Genomic DNA, 18,500 nt, shown 5'->3' on the forward strand with positions numbered 1-18,500 from the left:
CCCTATTATATCCAGTTACTAATGGCTGTGAATTGGTTGGCTCACTCTGATCGTTAACTACGTTAGAGTTTTGTGATCCTAACCCTCTAGTTATATTCTCCACTACCACCGTGTGCACTAGCTCTGCCATCTTTTCAGACAGAGTACTGAGCAGTCTGCGTTCCATAGCTAACAGCGTGATAGCACTAGCCGAAATGACGCTTGAATTGTTCTCACCCCTCTCATTTGCACTTGCAATGAATCCTGAGGTTGACGCCAATTTCTCGGATACTTGTTGCTCACTATCCGTGTTTTTCCGATTCTTGGATTGACTTCGAGTTAGTCCATCCTGACTTTCTACTGGTTGCGCCGCCCTCGGCCTACAAACCACCTTACAAATCGGACATTGCGCACTTTTCTTCCAATGCGCTTCTATGCACCGCTTGTGAAATTCATGGGAGCATGCTGCTCGACATACCTCCGCGGCATTAACTTCCCCGTCACAAATCGGACACACTAAAACCGAGATTCCTTCGGCTCCTTTTTCCGGAGAACGATCTAACCCCATTTTGTGCACTTAGGCCAATACAATCTTTAACCAAGAAACTATTCGGAAATATTCTGGTTAAATCAGATTTAACCAAACTTTATAGCGATTGCAACCCAAACACAAGGAAAAAAATAAAACAAAATCAAAATTATCACCAATTATATAATATCATAAAGAGAAAATACACCAAACTCATCAAAACTTCATAAAGATATATAATTTTTCTAAGATAATTTTTGAAAGATTCTTAAACTGAACTTTTGTAGGGTATCGTTATTTATCTGTCTTCTCAGAAATAATAAAATTTTAGGATTAAATTCTAGTAAGATTGGAATCTACCCCAAGGGAAGCAGCTACATTCTTTAAGTCGGCCTTGGCCGGTGGCCTGTTCTAAGCCAGCTCCGTATTCCAGGTCGCGACTGAGAGAAGTAAAATGCCACGGGAGAAAGAAAGAAATAGAAATTGTAACAACTTTTTCTGGATCGAGCATCTCTCGCAAGTAATGCTTCGATATTCCGTACAGTTCAGTATGATTACGTTTTCTATTTAAAAATGGTGGCTAGTTCAATGACTTGGTGCCTTAAACTGGGCCAGGGTTAGGCCAAAGCCTATTCGCTACCTGTGTATTCCTCAGTTTGAACAACACCTCATCATCTCTTCTAATTTTAGGGAAATATTCGCTTGAATATCAATTGTCCGACAGCTAAGAATACTGACTATCCATACAACTGTATTCCAGGACAAATTAAAACTCAATGAATATTTTTGCAAGTGTAGAATAAAAAAAGTAGTTTTTGAAAGAAATAAAAAAGAATTTTGAATTTATTCTCTGTGAGTCTCAATGAATAAAATTTTCCATTAAGGCCCCTACACGTTGGGCGCCACTTTCTTTAATAATAATAATGAATTATAACTGTAGTGTGTAACGATACGAAATGTTCAAAGATCGGAGTCTGTTCTAGCGGGGCACGCTATAGGATCCGGCTTCTTCTGCAGATGTTGGTGTGCTTGTGAATTGCCCACCCTACCTATGATCACCGGCCGCTAGAGCATTGCTCTGGTGATCCCTTCGACACCCTACATCCGGGTAGACATCAGCTTAGTTCAAACAGAAAGATTAGGATTTCATGATTCAGTTTAATTCATACTTAGCGAAAACAAAAATTTGACTAAAATTAATACGATTTTTAACATGATTTCCCGTTTCGGAGTTTCAAGGCAAAACGATTGATTTTATAAGCGAAATGTTTAGGTAATTTTCAGGTGGACGTATTGGTCCAGTGAGCGAAAGTAGACCAATATTTCAATTAAATCAATTTATAATTCTATACTTATAAATTTGGCAAAGATTATTATAATAACAATGTGGGTAAAAATTAAAGTTAAAAAAAAATCTAAATTACAGGATTATGGTAAGCAATGCATGTGTTTGTGTGTTATTAAAACTTATTTAAATTAACAATTTTTATAATTTGTGAGTTAGTGAAAGCGTGGATGGAACCAAAAATCAGCAAGAATATAAAAAATAAAAATATATGAATACCGTAAACCAAAAATGATTGTTAAGGAGTTGGATTTTGGGATATTACAAATTTGCGTGTTACGTTAATTATAAAAATTAGCTCTAATAAATTATTTAAATAAAATTCCTGTTAGGTCGGTTTTGTTTGGTTCAATTAGTAGAGGAGATGTCATATAAATTAATGAAAATTTTTATATAAATGTACAAATAAACCACTCACGGCATATCCATCGGCGAAAGATCGATCTCTGCTTAGGTTTGCTGTAAAAGAATTTGTCACCATAGTGTTTCATAGAATCTGATCTTTTATACGAGAATGGTAATTTAAATAAATTGATGGCCAATTGTTTAGAGAAAATTTTCACACAAAAAAATAGAAGAAAAAAAAAATTTCTTTATATTCACACCAATTCAGTTTTCTCGTTTTCAATTCACTTTTCTTGCATATTTTCTCTTTTTTTTTTAAAGGTATACACTTCAGATTATTTAGTATTCACTATTTTTTTGTCTTTTCTAGAAGGGCAATTAAAACTAAAAATTAGATGATAAAATTCAATAAAACTATAATATAAAAATAGACATTTTAATTGGTTTTAATTATTCGACCAGATTGAGGTTAAGAGAATACCAGTTGAAGGGAAAAAGGTGCCGCAAGCTTGGCCAAAAAAAGATATAAAACTTTTCGCTAAATATTCCAACGTTGATTTCGCTCAACAGCCTCAGGCTCGCAAGGCTTCGGCGACTTCAGAATTCTATGCCCATGCGTACGGCTCGTCTTCCGGCAGAAAAGATTGGATTTCTGCCGCCTTTTAGGTTAGGTAGAATAACGAAGCGGCCATCTTGTTTTTCTCACAATTGACTGAAGGGGACTCTGGGCGATCCTAACCTCTACGCCTCCACATGGAGGGCTCCTGAGGTGCTTGGTGTGGGCCGTCAACGAACTGCCTATTTAAACGGCCACAATAAGTACCCTGGACACAACGCAAATTTTCCCATAAGTATGGACACCAAATTTTCCCATAATCACCTTCCAGTGGGATCGACACAGAAAAAATTTGAAAAAAATAGTTTCGCCGGCGTTTAGCAGCCAGAAAAGGGACTCCAATTAGGCTGTCTCTTTTCGCTCTTTTTTTCCCGTACGCACTCGCCGTTTCGCACAAAACAAATATCCTAGATTTGCGTATAGGAATAAATTAACTAAATCCGAAACATCCGAATATTCGGAAACTTACGAGGATTTTTTTTTTATTTTTTTTGAATAACCAACTCAACTTAGCACTTGCCGCCTTTGCACGCACAAAAAAAAACTTTTCCCACGGAACGTAACTATATGCGCGTCTGCACTCTGCGACAGTTTCGAACGAAAAGAATGTGAGCCAATTAACGTGCATTCGATCTAGGTTACAGGAAATGCAAAACAGATGATATTACAGCATTCCTAAGCATCTCTGATGCAGCTGACCTTGCAGCTTTTCTAAGCATCCCTGATGCAGCTGTTCTTGCAATTCCTCGAAACATCCCTGATGCAGCTGATCTTGCAATTTCTAAGCAGCCCTGCTGCAGCTGGGATTGCAATTTCTAAAACATCCCAACAGCTGATCTTGCAATTTCTAAGGAGCCCCAATGCAGCTGATCTTGCAATTTCTAAGCAACTCTGCTACATCTGATATTGCAATTCCTAAGCGTCCCTGAAACAGCTGATATTGCAATGGTATTTCTTAGTTGTTTTATTTTACCTCTTCATTCGCCGCTACAAATAGAAGGAACAGATAACTAGACCGGAAGAATTCGAAAAAAAAATTCGGAAATAAAGAAATACGGACAGACAGAGAGAAGACTAAAATTTTTAACAAGACACAGATGTTGTTGTGCTTGTGAATTGCCCACCCTACCTATGATCACCGGCCGCTAGAGCATTGCTCTGGTGATCCCTTAGACACCCTACATCCGGGTAGACATCAGCTTAGTTCAAACAGAATAATCAGGATTTCATGATTCAGCTTAATTCATACTTAAAGAAAACAAAATTTGTCTAAAATTAATACGCTTTTTTTAACATTATTTCCAGTTTCGGGGTTTCAATGCAGACCGATTGATTATATAAGATTATATTTAGATAAATTTTAGGTGGACGTATCGGTCAGTGATCGAAAGTAGACCATAATTTCAATTAATTTAATATATAAATCTATACTTATAAAATTGGCAAAGATTATTATAATAACAATGTGGGGAAAAATTAAAGCTAATAAGAATTCTAAATTATAAGATTATGGTATGCCATGCATGTGTTTGGATGTTATTAAATCTTATTTAAATTAACATTTTAATAATTTGAGTGTTAGTGAAAAAAAATATATGTAATCATACCGTAAACCAATAATAATTTGTTAATGAGTTGAATTTTGGGATACTACAAATTTGCGTCTTACGTTAGTTATAAAAATTTGCTCTAATAAATTATTTAAATAAAAATTCTTGTTAGGTCGGTTTTGCTTGGTAGGGAGATGTCATATAAATTAGTGAAAAATTTTCAATGTATATGTACAAATAAACAACTCACTGCATATACACTCACTGCAGATCGATCTCTGCTTAGGTTTGCTGTAAAAGAATTTATCACCATAGTATTTTCAAGAAATCTAACCTTTGTACGAGAATGGGAATTTAAATAAATTAATGGCCAATTGTTTCGAGAAATTTTTCACACAAAAAAAAGAATTAAAAAAAAATTCTTTTATATTCATACCGATTCAGTTTTTCTTGTTTTCACTTCACTTTTCTTTTTGTCTTTTCTAGAAGGGCAATTAAAACATAAAAAAATTAGATGGTAAAAATTAAATAAAACTATAATATAGAAATAGACCTTTGGAATTGGCTTTAATTAATCTGGCCAGATTGAGGTTAAAGAAATATTGGTTGCAAAAAATGTGCCGCAAGCTGGGAAAATTTTCGATAAATTTTCCAACGTTGATTTCGGCTCAACAGCCTCATGCTCGCAAGGCTTCGGCTGCCTCAGAATACCATGCACCTTCGTACGGCTCGTCTTCCGGCAGAAAAAGATTAGATTTTTGCCACCTTTGAGGTTAGGTGGGATTGCGAAGCGGCCATCTTGTATTTCTCACATTATCTATCGATTCTAACCTCGGCACCTCCTTATGGAGGGCTCCTGGGGTGCTTGGAGTGGGCCGCAAATGAGCTGTCAACTTCCAGTGGGATCGACACAGAAAAAAAATTGAAAAAAAATACCAATTTTGCCGGCGCTCCGCACGGCCGCAGCCAGCCAAGGGACTCCAATTAGGCTGTCTCTTTTTCGCTCTTCTTTCGTTCGCGCTCGCCGTTTCGCACAAAACAAATATCCTAGATTTGCGTATAAGGATAAATGAACTAAAACCGACGCATCCGGATATTCGGAAACTTACGAGGTTTTTCCCTTTTTTCGAACAAACAACACAACTTAGCACTTGCCGCCTTTGCGCGCCGAAAAAAAAACTTATTTCACGGAACGTAGCTAGAAGCGCGTCTGCACTCTGCGACAGTTTCGAACGAAAAGAATGTGGACCAATTAACGTGCATTCCATCTAGGTTACCGGAAATGGAAAACAGATGGTATTACTGCTTTCCTAAGCATCTCTGATGCAGCTGACCTTGCAGCTTTTCTAAGCATCCCTGATGCAGCTGTTCTTGCAATTTCCCTAAGCATCCCTGATGCAGCTGATCTTGCAATTTCTAAGCAGCCCTGATGCAGCTTATATTGCAATTTCTAAACATCCCTGCTACAGCTGATCTTGCAATTTCTAAACATCCCTGCTACAGCTGATCTCGCAATTTCTAAGCAGCCCTGCTGCAGCTGATATTGCAATTTCTAAGCGTCCCTGAAACAGCTGATATTGCAATAATATTTTTTTATTTGTTTTGTTTTACTCTTCAGTTGCCGCTACAGCTTGCTCCACATTTTAGGGCTCTGTAATCCATTTGTTTTAAGGCGATGATCAATAAAGGTTGCCAGTCTTGGAAGTTACCACGTCTCGTATACAGTCAGGCGTTTTTTTATTTTAATAGTTTTTCCCTCTGGAGTATCCAAGCCTGGAATAATGCCTTCTAATTTTCGGTATAACATGTATGCATTGGGTATTATTAAGGAAATGGTAACATGCGATCCACCCGAAACCTTTTCACTTGCTTCTTAAAAGAGCACAAGTATTTGTTCCATTTCTTTTAATATTTGTACTCCCTCCGTAGGGAAACGCAATGGCGCGTTTGTTGTTGATAATAACACATTACTAATAACATCATTCGTTGCCAAAATTCGTTGAATCATCAAAAAAAAGCTATTTCACCTTGTTGCCATTTCTTGGAGCAACGTTTATGGCAAACATTCTTGGGCGGTTTTAAATTTTTCGCCTGCTTTTCTTGAAAAAACGTGCAATTCTTTTGCACTTTGTGAACCACTCTTGAAGTCCCTCATCATCGTCCATTTTAAGTCCATCTTGGACCACCAGGTTGATAGTATGGGCGAAGCAGGGAAGATTACCTATTTTCAGAATATCACACGCATTGAGCATTGGTGCGGCATTATCTGTAAGAATGCCAACTGTTATTTCAAGGACTTTTCACTGCGTTAACATTTCCTGTAATGAATGGCTGATGATGCTGTTTTCAAAGCATATTCGTGAACAAAGTGAACTGTCACCGTTAAAAATTTTGAGTTGGCCCATGATGTCTATAAGTCACATGTAATTGCAACGTTTGAAGTGCCTTCTAACATAATTGTTTGTGACTGAGTCACTGTTAATAATAATACCAGTGTACATTACAAAACCTTATTTTTCCACAATACTGTAAGGCTGCACATCCCTAGCGATCATTTCGGTTAATGACAGGTCAATACCATTTTTGCGGTTTGAATTTGAATCATACAATATGGCTCTCTTAAAATAAGAAGCCACAGATTACTTACTCGACCTAGAGCTGCTACTTGTGATGCGATAAGGTCCTTCTCAGCATCTGTTACGGCTACTCTTGTCCTATGCATGAGTAGACAATGTCGGGTGAAATCTTTTCAAATGATCTCGTAAGTTTCATGCATTCCCGCTAGTTTTATACTCTTTTCCACACGAAAGACATTTTGCAAATTTCTTATCTTCAAAGCTTTTGAAAAATTTCCATACGTGTGAAATTTTGGAATTTCTTTTCCGTGCTAGGTGCTCTGTTGCAACAATTTCACTGTCAGTGCTGCTGCACTCGCTATACTGACCGTTGGGGATGTTCGGTGTTTGCCTTTATTTAAATGTATACTTTTATTATTTTAATTAAGATACACGTACATTAATATGAACAAGAAACGCATGTATGTAGAAAAAAGTATATACCACTCACTCAATAGAAACATGTGGTCATGTAACGAATCACTAATGACGTATTTGTCTGGTGCTGGTGTAACGTTTATTAGCGTGGCGTACGCACTGACTTCTCCGGGCTTTGTTCAGTTAGCATGGGGTTCAAGAAAAGGGCCAACTAATAAGACGCACCACTTACAATAATAATACATTAAGAATTCGCGTACATATGGGAAGACAGCGAAGAAGGAGTGTAATGGGAAGGTTATATTAAACAATTGTGAAAGAGAAGAGAAAGGGAAGGAGAGGAAGGTAGGTTAACCAAGAAGACGGAGCCACTGTCTGATGCAACACAGCTGTTATTGTGTGGCGACGCCCACCCTACCATGATTCTGCATTCAAATGCTAAAAACTAAAAGTTGGCAGGATCCCTGAAAGAAAGTGGTTCGGCTAACATACTCCTGCTTGATTATGCATAATTCCAAATAAAGATACACAATTAGGCGAACATACTTAATTTATTAACATAGGAAAACAGGGATTTGAATTTTAACAGCATTATAAACGCAAAGACGAGAAAAATAAATAAATAAATAATTTAACGAACTAACATTGTAAGTGTGTATGAGGCGGAAATTATTTAAATAAAGCAAAAAGGGAAAGAATAAATAAATAAAGACTAAAAATAATTAATCTATAAATTTAAAATTATGTTCTAGCATAAATATAATAGAATTAATTATTTTGGAATTTATAAATGGAAATAAATTAAGTGAAAATAAAATGATAGTTTTGGTTCATTTAGAATGTAATGCTTGCACTCAGAATATAGGCAAACATTAGATTGAAATTAAATACGGATCAACTGATGGCTGTCACTCAATAAAATGACTTGCTATTGCCAGTCGCGCAAGGTCATTGACCGCTTGGACTGCAAACAGCTGTAGCAGCGCTATGATCAGAGGGACCACAAGCAAATGAAAGCTTTAGCTCTAGCTCATTAGAAATCAATTAGATAGAATGAATCAGACTTACATACAGTCGCTGGCCGGCAAAAATCCTCTGCTGAACCCTCCCCGAGGGTGCTGGCTGGGTAGGATCTGTATTACCTCATTGTCAACGGGTAGCAGATCTCTACTATACGTCGATGTTTCAGGTACTGCAGATCCTAGCTGAGGACTCTGTTCCTTATCTTTCGGGCTTCTGTCTGGAGATAAGTAGCAGAATCCATGGTACGAGGTGTCTGGCGGTCAGACTGAAAACGCTATGGGGGGCTCCCAAGAATAAAATTAGCCAAAATGGTCTCAGAATGGACACATTTAAACATTCAACCCGGGCTGGGATGTCAGCCCAAACGTCGGTGGAAGGCGTGACTGCTACCACCGGCGGGCACGGGGAGAGATCCTCTCTGCGTGTCGCCAGCGGTCACAGCTCTGATGCGGCGGGAGCAGGCCGAATCAGTTGTAACAACACTGCCACCAAAAATACGAGGTTGGTGCGCGCGGGTGCTGTGGTCTTAACCGACACGGACCAAAAGAGCGCTGCGCCAACTTCTACAGTGGAGGGGGAACGTCTTCCTCTTCAGTCACCCCTGCCTATCGCCAGCACCTCCAAGGTTACGCAGCGGGGCACGGGGGGCTGAAGGAGAAGGCCAAAAATAAGGCGGCGACCCGTATTCACGCAAGGCTTAGTGGCGTAGCAAACCTGTCCGTCAAGGACCAGGAGAGGCTTGCCTGGGCCAACACGTGGATGCGGGAAAACCAACTTAGCCCCCTTCCAAAAGACACTAAAGTGCAGACCGGTTCTACCGGCTCTGCCAACAACAAGGTGGAGTCCATGGCAAGCAAGCGCCAACGGTCCGCTGAGAGTTCCAAGCAAGGGGCCCCAGTGAGCAAGAGGCTGCGAGCACCTGGCTCCACCAACACGGACAAGACGAGACAGAGGGCAACGGTTGCTGAAACTGCCAGGCGGCATCTCGCCGTTGCTCTCATCGACAGAGGGGACCCTAACGGGAAAATGTCTGCGGAGCGGTGGCGGTTGACCCATAGTAAGCTGGTCGACGCACTGTTTGTCAGGATGGAAAATGTCCCAGACAGTCCAATGCCTACATTTGAAGGCACTGGCTGGATGAATGGTGTCAAGATCCTGACATGCAAGGACGACCCAACATTGCAGTGGCTGCAAGCGACCGTACCCAAACTGGACGGACTGTGGGAGGGGGCCAAGCTGGACGTGGTGGATAGGAATAATATTCCGTCCATGCCGAAGGCGAAAGTCCTTTTCCCAATAGTTGTTCAGGGCGAGCGGGCGCTTCAGCTGCTTAAAAAGCAGAACCCGGCCAAACCGACGAGTGATTGGTCCGTGCTGAAGGTTGATGAACCTTTACCCAGTGGTGGGCAGCACGTGATCATTCAGATCAATAAGGAGGCCGAGGATCTGCTATATAAACGCAATGGGAAGATGGCGTGGGGCTTAGGGAGCGTGTACCTTCGCCTCAAGAAACGTCATCCGAACGACAAGGACACACACACGCTGAGGTCAGGGGAGGTTGAGGCAGATCTCGGTCTTGAGAGCGTGACCGACGCCACCCAGCACCTCAGCTTGACTGATGAGACGGAGGAGGTGGGGGAGGAACTGTCCATGAAGACGGGCCCCCCGCGAGTTTGCTAACCTCTAATGAGTGTGCTGCAACTCAACCTCCATAAATCGAAAACGGCTTCGGCGGAGCTACTCCTTGCCATGAAGGAAGTGTCCGCCTACGCGGCTTTGGTCCAAGAACCGTGGATAGCGTCGGGCAACACGGTTGCTGGGCTGAAGTCGCTTAATTACGATCTGTACGTCCCGACATTGGTAAGTAGATCGAGAACTGCCATCCTTGTAAAAAAAGGGGCTAAAAGCTCATCTACTACCTAATTACAGCAATGACGATCTTACCGTGGTGGTGCTGGAGAGCCGTGAGGGATGTTTGCTGCTGGCATCCTGCTACATGGCCCACGACATGCCAGCTCCACCTGACGAGCTGCGGAGGCTGGTGGACATGGTCTGCTCCTCCAAAAAAACACCTTATCATCGGAACGGACGCCAACGCCCACCATAGCGTCTGGGGAAGTCCCGACATTAACGACAGGGGTGAGTCAGTTCTTGATTTAATCCTTAACTATAAGCTTAGACTAGCCAACAGAGGTGAGGTATCTACCTATGTAGGTCCCACCTCTTGTAATGTGCTGGACTTAACGATTGCGACTGAGTGTACCAATGTAGAAGAGTGGAGGGTCCTGGATAGACCCTCCTTCTCGGATCATAAGTACATTCAATTTACTATTCCATTTAACAGGGTACCTGCGGCTCAGCCGTTCAGAAATCCCCGCAATACTAACTGGGCGAAATTCTCTAGCCTTGTTTCCAAGTCTCTTGGTCCGCCGGGTAACATCAACTCGGTACAGGACCTAGAAACTACTGTCAATGTCCTCTCAGCAGGACTACTTTCAGCGTTTCGCTAATCTTGTAGGCTCTCAAGACCGACGAGAAGATCGAAGCCACCCTGGTGGAACCCAGATCTCTCATCGCTACTTGGGGAGCTTACTAGCATGTTTCAACTTGCTAAGAAGGCGGAAAACGAATATGTCTGGGACGAGTATAGGTCTCTCCTGAGGTCGTACAAGAAGATGATCCGATCATCCAAAAGGTCTTCATGGAGAACCTTTTGCTCGGACCTGGATAATATCAAAGACACCTCCAGACTGAGGAAGCTGCTGTCAGCACTGCAGTGCTGAAACTCTTGAAGCACTGCTCTCAACTCATTTCCCGGGATGTATTGGAATAGAGAACAGTGACTGGCAGCTCTTTCCTAGTCTCCCAGTTATGAGACCCCCTGCCGGTCTAATTACAGATAACAAAATAATTTAGGCTATCGACTCCTTTGCGAAGGTCAGGTCGCCCGGTCTCGATGGACTTTCGCCAGCAATGCTGCAAGCCAGCAAGCCCACGATTGTTCCGTGGCTATCGGGTATCTATTCGGCGTGCCTCGCATGGGGTCATATCCCCACTCTTTGGAGGACCTCGAAAGCCATTTTCCTGCCCAAGGCGGGCAAATGCAGTCATGTGGTCCCAAATGACTTCCGGCCTATCAGCCTAACATCTTTCCTGCTAAAAACATTGGAAAAGCTACTTGATTTGCACATCAGAAGCAACTCAATGCATCTGTTGTCCCCAAATCAGCATGCGTACACAAAGGGCGAGTCCATTGAGACTGCTCTCCATGCTCTAGTAGCCTCCATCGAAGAAGCAGACCACTATAAAGAATATGCCTTGGGTACATTTCTTGACATTTCAGGCGCCTTCAATAACGTCACCACTGACGCTATTATGAAGGGCCTTACCTCAGTTAACACGGCACCAGCGATCCACAGGTGGGTCAACCGCCTTCTTTGTGACAGGCGGGTGGTGGCTACGTGGGGCGATGCGGCCATTACAAAGGTAGTGCGAGGTGGCACTCCCCAGGGTGGGGTTCTCTCGCCTCTCCTTTGGAATCTGGTCGTAAATAGCCTACTTCAAAAATTCACTAGACGGGCCCCCAAGTTAATTGCCTATGCCGACGACATAAGCATTTTGATAACTGGGAAATGCCCAACCACCCTTAGTTCCGTAATGGAACTTACTTTACGGGAAGTTAAAGCATGGGCCGAATCAGCCGGGCTCAGCATTAACGCGGACAAAACGGACCTTATCCTCTTCACGAAAAGGTATAAGGTACCTGCGTGGGCCCCTCCAAAAATAGGCTGCACCATGCTAAAGCCGAGCCTAGCAGTAAAATACTTAGGTGTGGTTCTGGACAGCAAACTGTCATGGAAGCTTAACGTGCTAGAAAGGGTGAAGAAGGCCACCGGAGCCTTATACATGGCGAAAAAGATGCTTAGTTGCACTTGGGGCCTCTCACCCAATCTAATGCGGTGGATATACATCTCAGTTGTTCGCCCTATCCTCACCTATTGTGTTATAGTGTGGTGGCAGGCCACGGAAAAAAGGACGTACCTATCCATCATGGAAAGGACACAGCGTCAAGCGCTACTGTGCATCACAGGCGCTATCAGGTCGACGCCAACTAAAGCCCTCGAGGTAATAGCGGGCGTCGAACCGTTGAACCTATACGCGCAATCCATAGCCGCAAAATCGTCCCTACGGATTGCCGCAACAGGCAATCTGGGTCTGCTAGGCTATGTTCACAGCGCCATTGGTTGGGAGACTAGTAGAGACCTGGACTATACTATCCCCCTTACCAGTACTGATCATATTAAAACAATATTCTTGGAACCGGACTGCTGGCGGGAAGGGTTATGCATTCCCGAAGCCCTCAACCTCTTCACCGACGGGTCGAAGATGGATGATGGTGTCGGAGCGGCCGTATACTGCCCGGACCCGGTCTCCAAACATTCCTATAAACTCCCAGACCACTGCAGCATCTTCCAGGCGGAAGTTTTCGCCATTGGCAAGGCTGCCGAATTGGCTAGGGGTTTACAGTGTAATCATAACTCTATTAACATCTTTGTTGACAGCCAGGCTGCAATAAGATCAATATACTCTGATGTGGTCAAGTCCAAAGTTGTCCTGGACAGCAGAAGAGCAATAGAGTCGCTGAACGCATCTGCGGTCGTGCGTATCTATTGGATCCCAAGCCACCGGGGAATCGATGGCAACGAGATCGCAGACTCTCTCGCCAAAGAGGGAGTGGGGCTCGATGTCGGTAACATGTGCAATGTTCCGATATCCCTGCGAACTCTAGGCAGGGAAATTGAGGTGCGCTCCAGACTTCAGTGGGACGCTAGCTGGCGCAATGCCAACTCGTACAAAACTGCAAGGCTGATGTGTGCCTCTACCAATAAAAACTTAACCAATTTCGTCAAGCAACTTTCAAGGAAAGACTGCAGGCTAATGCTAGGCATTTTAACCGGTCACTGTCTGTCGGCTGTCCATGCTGTAAAGCTGGGTATCACGAACAGTGATCAGTGCAGGCAATGCAACGAGCCCGGAGTTAAGGAAACACTCGAGCATCTTCTCTGTAGATGCCCAGCGTTATCCCGACTCCGGTTGAAATACCTTAATTCGCCGTGCCACAACGATCTTCGGGACGTTTCACGGCTACCTCCTAGGATGCTACTGGCTTTTGCTAAGAAGGCGTCCATACTGCGCGCCTTCTGAGACGTAGATAAGCTACCGGTACAGCTACGGACCTCTACTGGTCTATGCTTTGCCCCGTACAGGGGCAGCCGGTCCCACCTAACCTAACCTACATACAGTCGCGACTCCCACGCAGAAAGATATTTCCTTGTGTTGGTGCCTGTCTGTGGTGTAGCTGTGGAGAAATAATAATTTGCAAGCTTTTGCGCATGCATGAAAGCTGCTTGCTATGAATGACGATCAAAACAAACATACATACATACACACATATACAGGTATGGTTGTATCTGCTTGGCGGGCAATACAAAATCATTAAATTTTAAAAGTAAATACAATTTTACAATGAAATCTTGCCTATATATGTACATATGTTGCCTTATATGCATTCTTAAATGTTTGCCATTGTGATCGTGTACAATTAAACAGTGGTATTTGTACTATGCGGGCCCAAGAAAAGTTGTCGTTTTCAATTTTCACGCCACATCATAATACACTTACAACACTTATAAACATTCACTTAAAAATGCACACTTGAACTAAACAATCTAAACTAACAATAATACAACGAACAATAAAACAACAAGAAAAATAAGCTGACATTCAGCTATTTGCCTTTCTCCAGTGCGACGCTGATATTCGCCTCGATGTCACCACAGAATAGAGCAATCCGTAGATGGAAATTGCAAGGCCGTCGGACGCAGGTGCTTTTCTTCATCAGAAACTCAGTCTGCTTAGAGGCAATTATGTTTTGCTCAATGAGAGTCTGCAACCAACAGCAGATCATCTGCTCGTGGTGTACCAACAGCTGATGTGGCCAGCAAAGCCTTGACGGCGAGGTTTTGTTGTTGGCCTTTAAACAATCATTTTATTGTGGTGAATATGTATCTGACTACACCAACCACTTCACTGATGTACATTTTTATTCAAGTCACATGCACTTTTTCACTATTTTTCACTCAGGTTCTGCACATAACCTGCCAACAATTGTCTTGCAAACAAAACTAACAACAAAAACCTCTTTTCGGCATTTTGACAAATAATTCTACTTAATATGGCAATCACTAGCACCAATCATACAATACATAGATGCGACCCCAGTCGGGCCGAGCGCTGCGATTCGAACACCAGAGCCTCTTCGGCTCATTCGAAAATTCGAAGTTCTAACGCAGCGCGCAGCGTTGAGTTCAGTCGCAGATCAAATGCGGAGCGATGAGCATGGGTGTTAATACCCTAGAAAAAACCTTGACCAAGGATTCGAGTCGCTCACGACTCCGTTCGGGAGACCACAAAGACTCTTATAGCGCTCGTAGGCCTAGAGGATCGAGAAGTTCACATGCCCTTTTTAGTCCTGCCACATATTCTTAAGCCCGTGATCCTGGGCCTAGATTTTCTCTGTTCCGTGGAATCAACAATTTGCTGCGGTACGGAAAATATGGATAATTTGCGAACATCGGTAAAAGGAACCTTGTGCCCCCTCGAGCCTCGCACGCTGAGCCTATCATGGCAACGCAACCCCCTCCAGTTTCATGGAAGAGAACACATTTCTGAGCAAAGGTGAATCCAATGACTCCTTCGACTCCTAGACCCCGTCCACGTCATACAATGCACGCACCTGTTGCCGAAATTTCGCTTACGGCCACTTTGTCTAGTGTGACTTACGCCGTTCGTGTCAAAGAGAAAGAGCGCTTACGACACGACTCATAACCAACACTGTCGACTTCAAACGTCCTCTCCAGACCTCGATATGAGATCCGATCCGGACCAGCAAGAACGTTCCCCATGTTCTACGGACATTGAGCCAATCATAAAGGAGAAACTTGTAACGATCCGCCACATCGCCGGGGTAACTAGCGCTGTCCAGGGTTCGAAATAAGAAATTTGTGTTTGCTGAAACCCTACAAATCGAGTATCACAATCCGATCTTCGTACCTGATCGGAACGGAGATTTCGATGGAAAAGGAAAACACTGTAGATGTTTTTAAATTTTTTATTATTGCTTCGCGGCGACTTCGCGACTTCTAGAAGCTTCTGCCTGGAAAATGTTGCAATGTTCAGGGAATTTATAGGAGTGTTGGGGCAGTATACGGCCGGGTTGGAGCAGTATACGGCTCCACCGACTCCTTCGTCCATCTTCGACCCGTCGGTGAAGAGGTTGAAGGCTTCGGGAATGCATAACCATTCCCGCCAGCAGCCCACTTGCGCGAATAGGTTTAGTGGTGCAACGCCAGCTATTACCTCTAGGACTTTAGTAGCGCCTGTGATGCACAGTAGCACTTGACGCTGTGTCCTTTCCATGATGGATAGGTACGTCCTTTTTTCCGTGGCCTGCCACCACACTAGAATACCATTGGTGAGGATAGGGCGAACAACAGAGATATATATCCACCGCATAAGATGAGGAGAGAGGCCCCAAGTGCAGCTAAGCATCTTTTTTTTCCATGTACAAGGCTCCGGTGGCCTTCTTCACCCTTTATAAGACGTTGAGCTTCCATGTGAGTTTGCTGTCCAGGACCACACCTAGGTATTTTACTGCTTGGCTCGGTTTTAGGGTAGTGAAGCCCATTTTGGAGGGGACCACACCAACGTTTTTTTTCCTTACGCTCTGTTCGCGAGAACAAACGAAAAAAAGCAGGCCGTTTCGATTTCATTCTAACCAGCAGACTTTGTTTCTTTTTATTATGGTTTTCTGTTGAGCGCATTACGATGAGCCAATCGTGAAACCCTCGTTTACAGAACATCGCACAATGAGAGATATGAGTGACGCTCGCGCAGAAAGACTTATTAAAAAACCGATTGATTGAAAATATCAGCGAAAAGTCTTTTCAATAATTTATCTTCGTTTCTCTGCACAGTGGTAGGTTGTATACTATTTTAACATGTAATTAAAAAAAAAAAAAAAACGTAAAATTTTAATCGCACAAATCAAATCAAATTTCAAACTAATATATTGATTATTTTGATTAAAAACTAAATAGGTTTCTACCTCAAAATATATTTTGACAAGTTGGTCAGAAACAACCTCTTCTGTCTGCACGACATCCAAAAATGGTGAGAAAAGCGACTTTTCTGGTGGGGATGAGAATGATAAGTCCTTATCCAGTTCAACATCATTAATTGACTTCGAAACAATAGTTTCTGTAGAGTGATCCTTTAATAATAAAACAAAATTAATTTATTGTTTCCAATAATAACTTAGAGCAGCTGTTAGTGTTTGACGAGGACAATTTTAATTATTAAAACTAAGAACACGTATCTAAAAGTAGCTATAAATTTAAAGGAAACAGGACCCAAACTTCAATCATACTTCGTCTTACATGTTTCAGCTCTCTTTGTAGCGGCGCAGATAAGTAGGTGGCAGATGAAGTTTCCCTTTTTTCCGCAAATAAAAACACTCGCGTTTTTTCACTAATAGTATATATATATTTGTAAGCTTTTCGGGTTATTGTAACGCACAAATTGGGGGGTGTTTTAGCACCGTGGCTAAAGAGACGTGGTTTTTAACTGACCTAGTAAAAATGCCGACGGCATTTCACCGATCAATTGCCGAGCCGCGCTCAGCGGTGGAGAGTTGTGGGAGAGAGAAGCTGAGAGCACTGGAGCTTGTGTTCTTTCTTACGCGTGAGCGCATTGCTGGTGAGCGAAAAGCTTTGAGTGCTTTTCGGTCGGAGGAGCGGAGGTGTGCCACTCACTTACAATGCGCTTGCATCAACATTCTCCTCTCCTTGCAATATTGGGATTGCATAACTGTTCAGTAGCAAGTGCCTGACAGAATCCAGCCCAGGGTGGAGTTCTGTGCCATAGGCAGTCCGCCTTGGCTGGGGAGGATACCCGGCAGCACTACATCCGGGTACACTTCAGCCCCCAAGACTGCAGAGACCGATGCCGAGCGGAACCAGTCCTTGTCAGCCAACACAAAGTTGCTGAAAAAACTGTGTCCGGCTGGTGTGACAGTCCTGGTTGGCGTCGTTGTTTGCAGCTGCGGATCCATTTTGAAGACGACCTCCCTGCTCATGAGTGACGTCTTGGAGCGCAACGTCGCCGTGCAAACTCCTTCTGCGCCCACGCGAGTGATTGAGAGGCTCATGGCCGCTGCCATCGACTCGCTGATGCGGCTTACTGGACAACACGGATCCAAGAGCACTCGCGCCTCGATGGCCGTCTTCCCCGTGTCTAGCCAGACCGCCGCGGTGGGGAGAATGCTCACTCCCTTGCACTGGAGTAGTGCCGTCAATGTCATGGCGGGGCTAGGCACGAGCCTGGTGTGTGGGGCAGTAGGCCGGATAATCCGGGATGAACCTGATGGTCCTCCTCTAGAGAGTGCCGGTTGGTCGCGTCGGCCCCTCAGTCCACCGCAGCGGCAAGTGCCACCGGAGTGCTGATGAGCCAAACAGTTGGGACAGTACTTATTGACAAGTACTGCCCGGAGCCGCTTCTCTGGCGTCAGCTGGGCAAAACCCGGACACTCGCGCAGTGCGTGGACACCGCGGCACACCCTACAGCGGAACGAGTTTGTGCCGGGAGGCACATAGCCACCCCGCAGGGGGGTGACCCGGTGTGGCACGGAAACCCCACGCGGAGTAACCGGTGCCACCGGTACAGGAGAGGGCTCCGTCTCCATCGGGGCGACTTGTCTCGGCGGAGAGACGGCTGTCGGAGGCAACATTTCGCCTGGGCGCGCTGGTGAGAACTTCTCACCAGCGCCAACCGCTGCTTGGTATTACGATCCCGCATGTGCAGCATGGAGTGGTGGTCCTCACCACAATGCCTGCGCCGTCCACCGCTGCGGCAAGTGCCCCCGGAGTGCTGATGAGCCAAGCAGTTGGGACCAGTGTTGCCAACTTGGCTATTTTCTAGCCAGATTTGGCTATTTTGCATGACCTAAAACTAGAAACCACTCAATTTTGCAGGAGCCTGTTATGTTGGCTATTTCACAAAA

The sequence above is a fragment of the Drosophila nasuta genome, chromosome 2L (assembly GCF_023558535.2).
Source record: "Drosophila nasuta strain 15112-1781.00 chromosome 2L, ASM2355853v1, whole genome shotgun sequence".
Classification (NCBI taxonomy): Eukaryota; Metazoa; Arthropoda; class Insecta; order Diptera; family Drosophilidae; genus Drosophila; species Drosophila nasuta.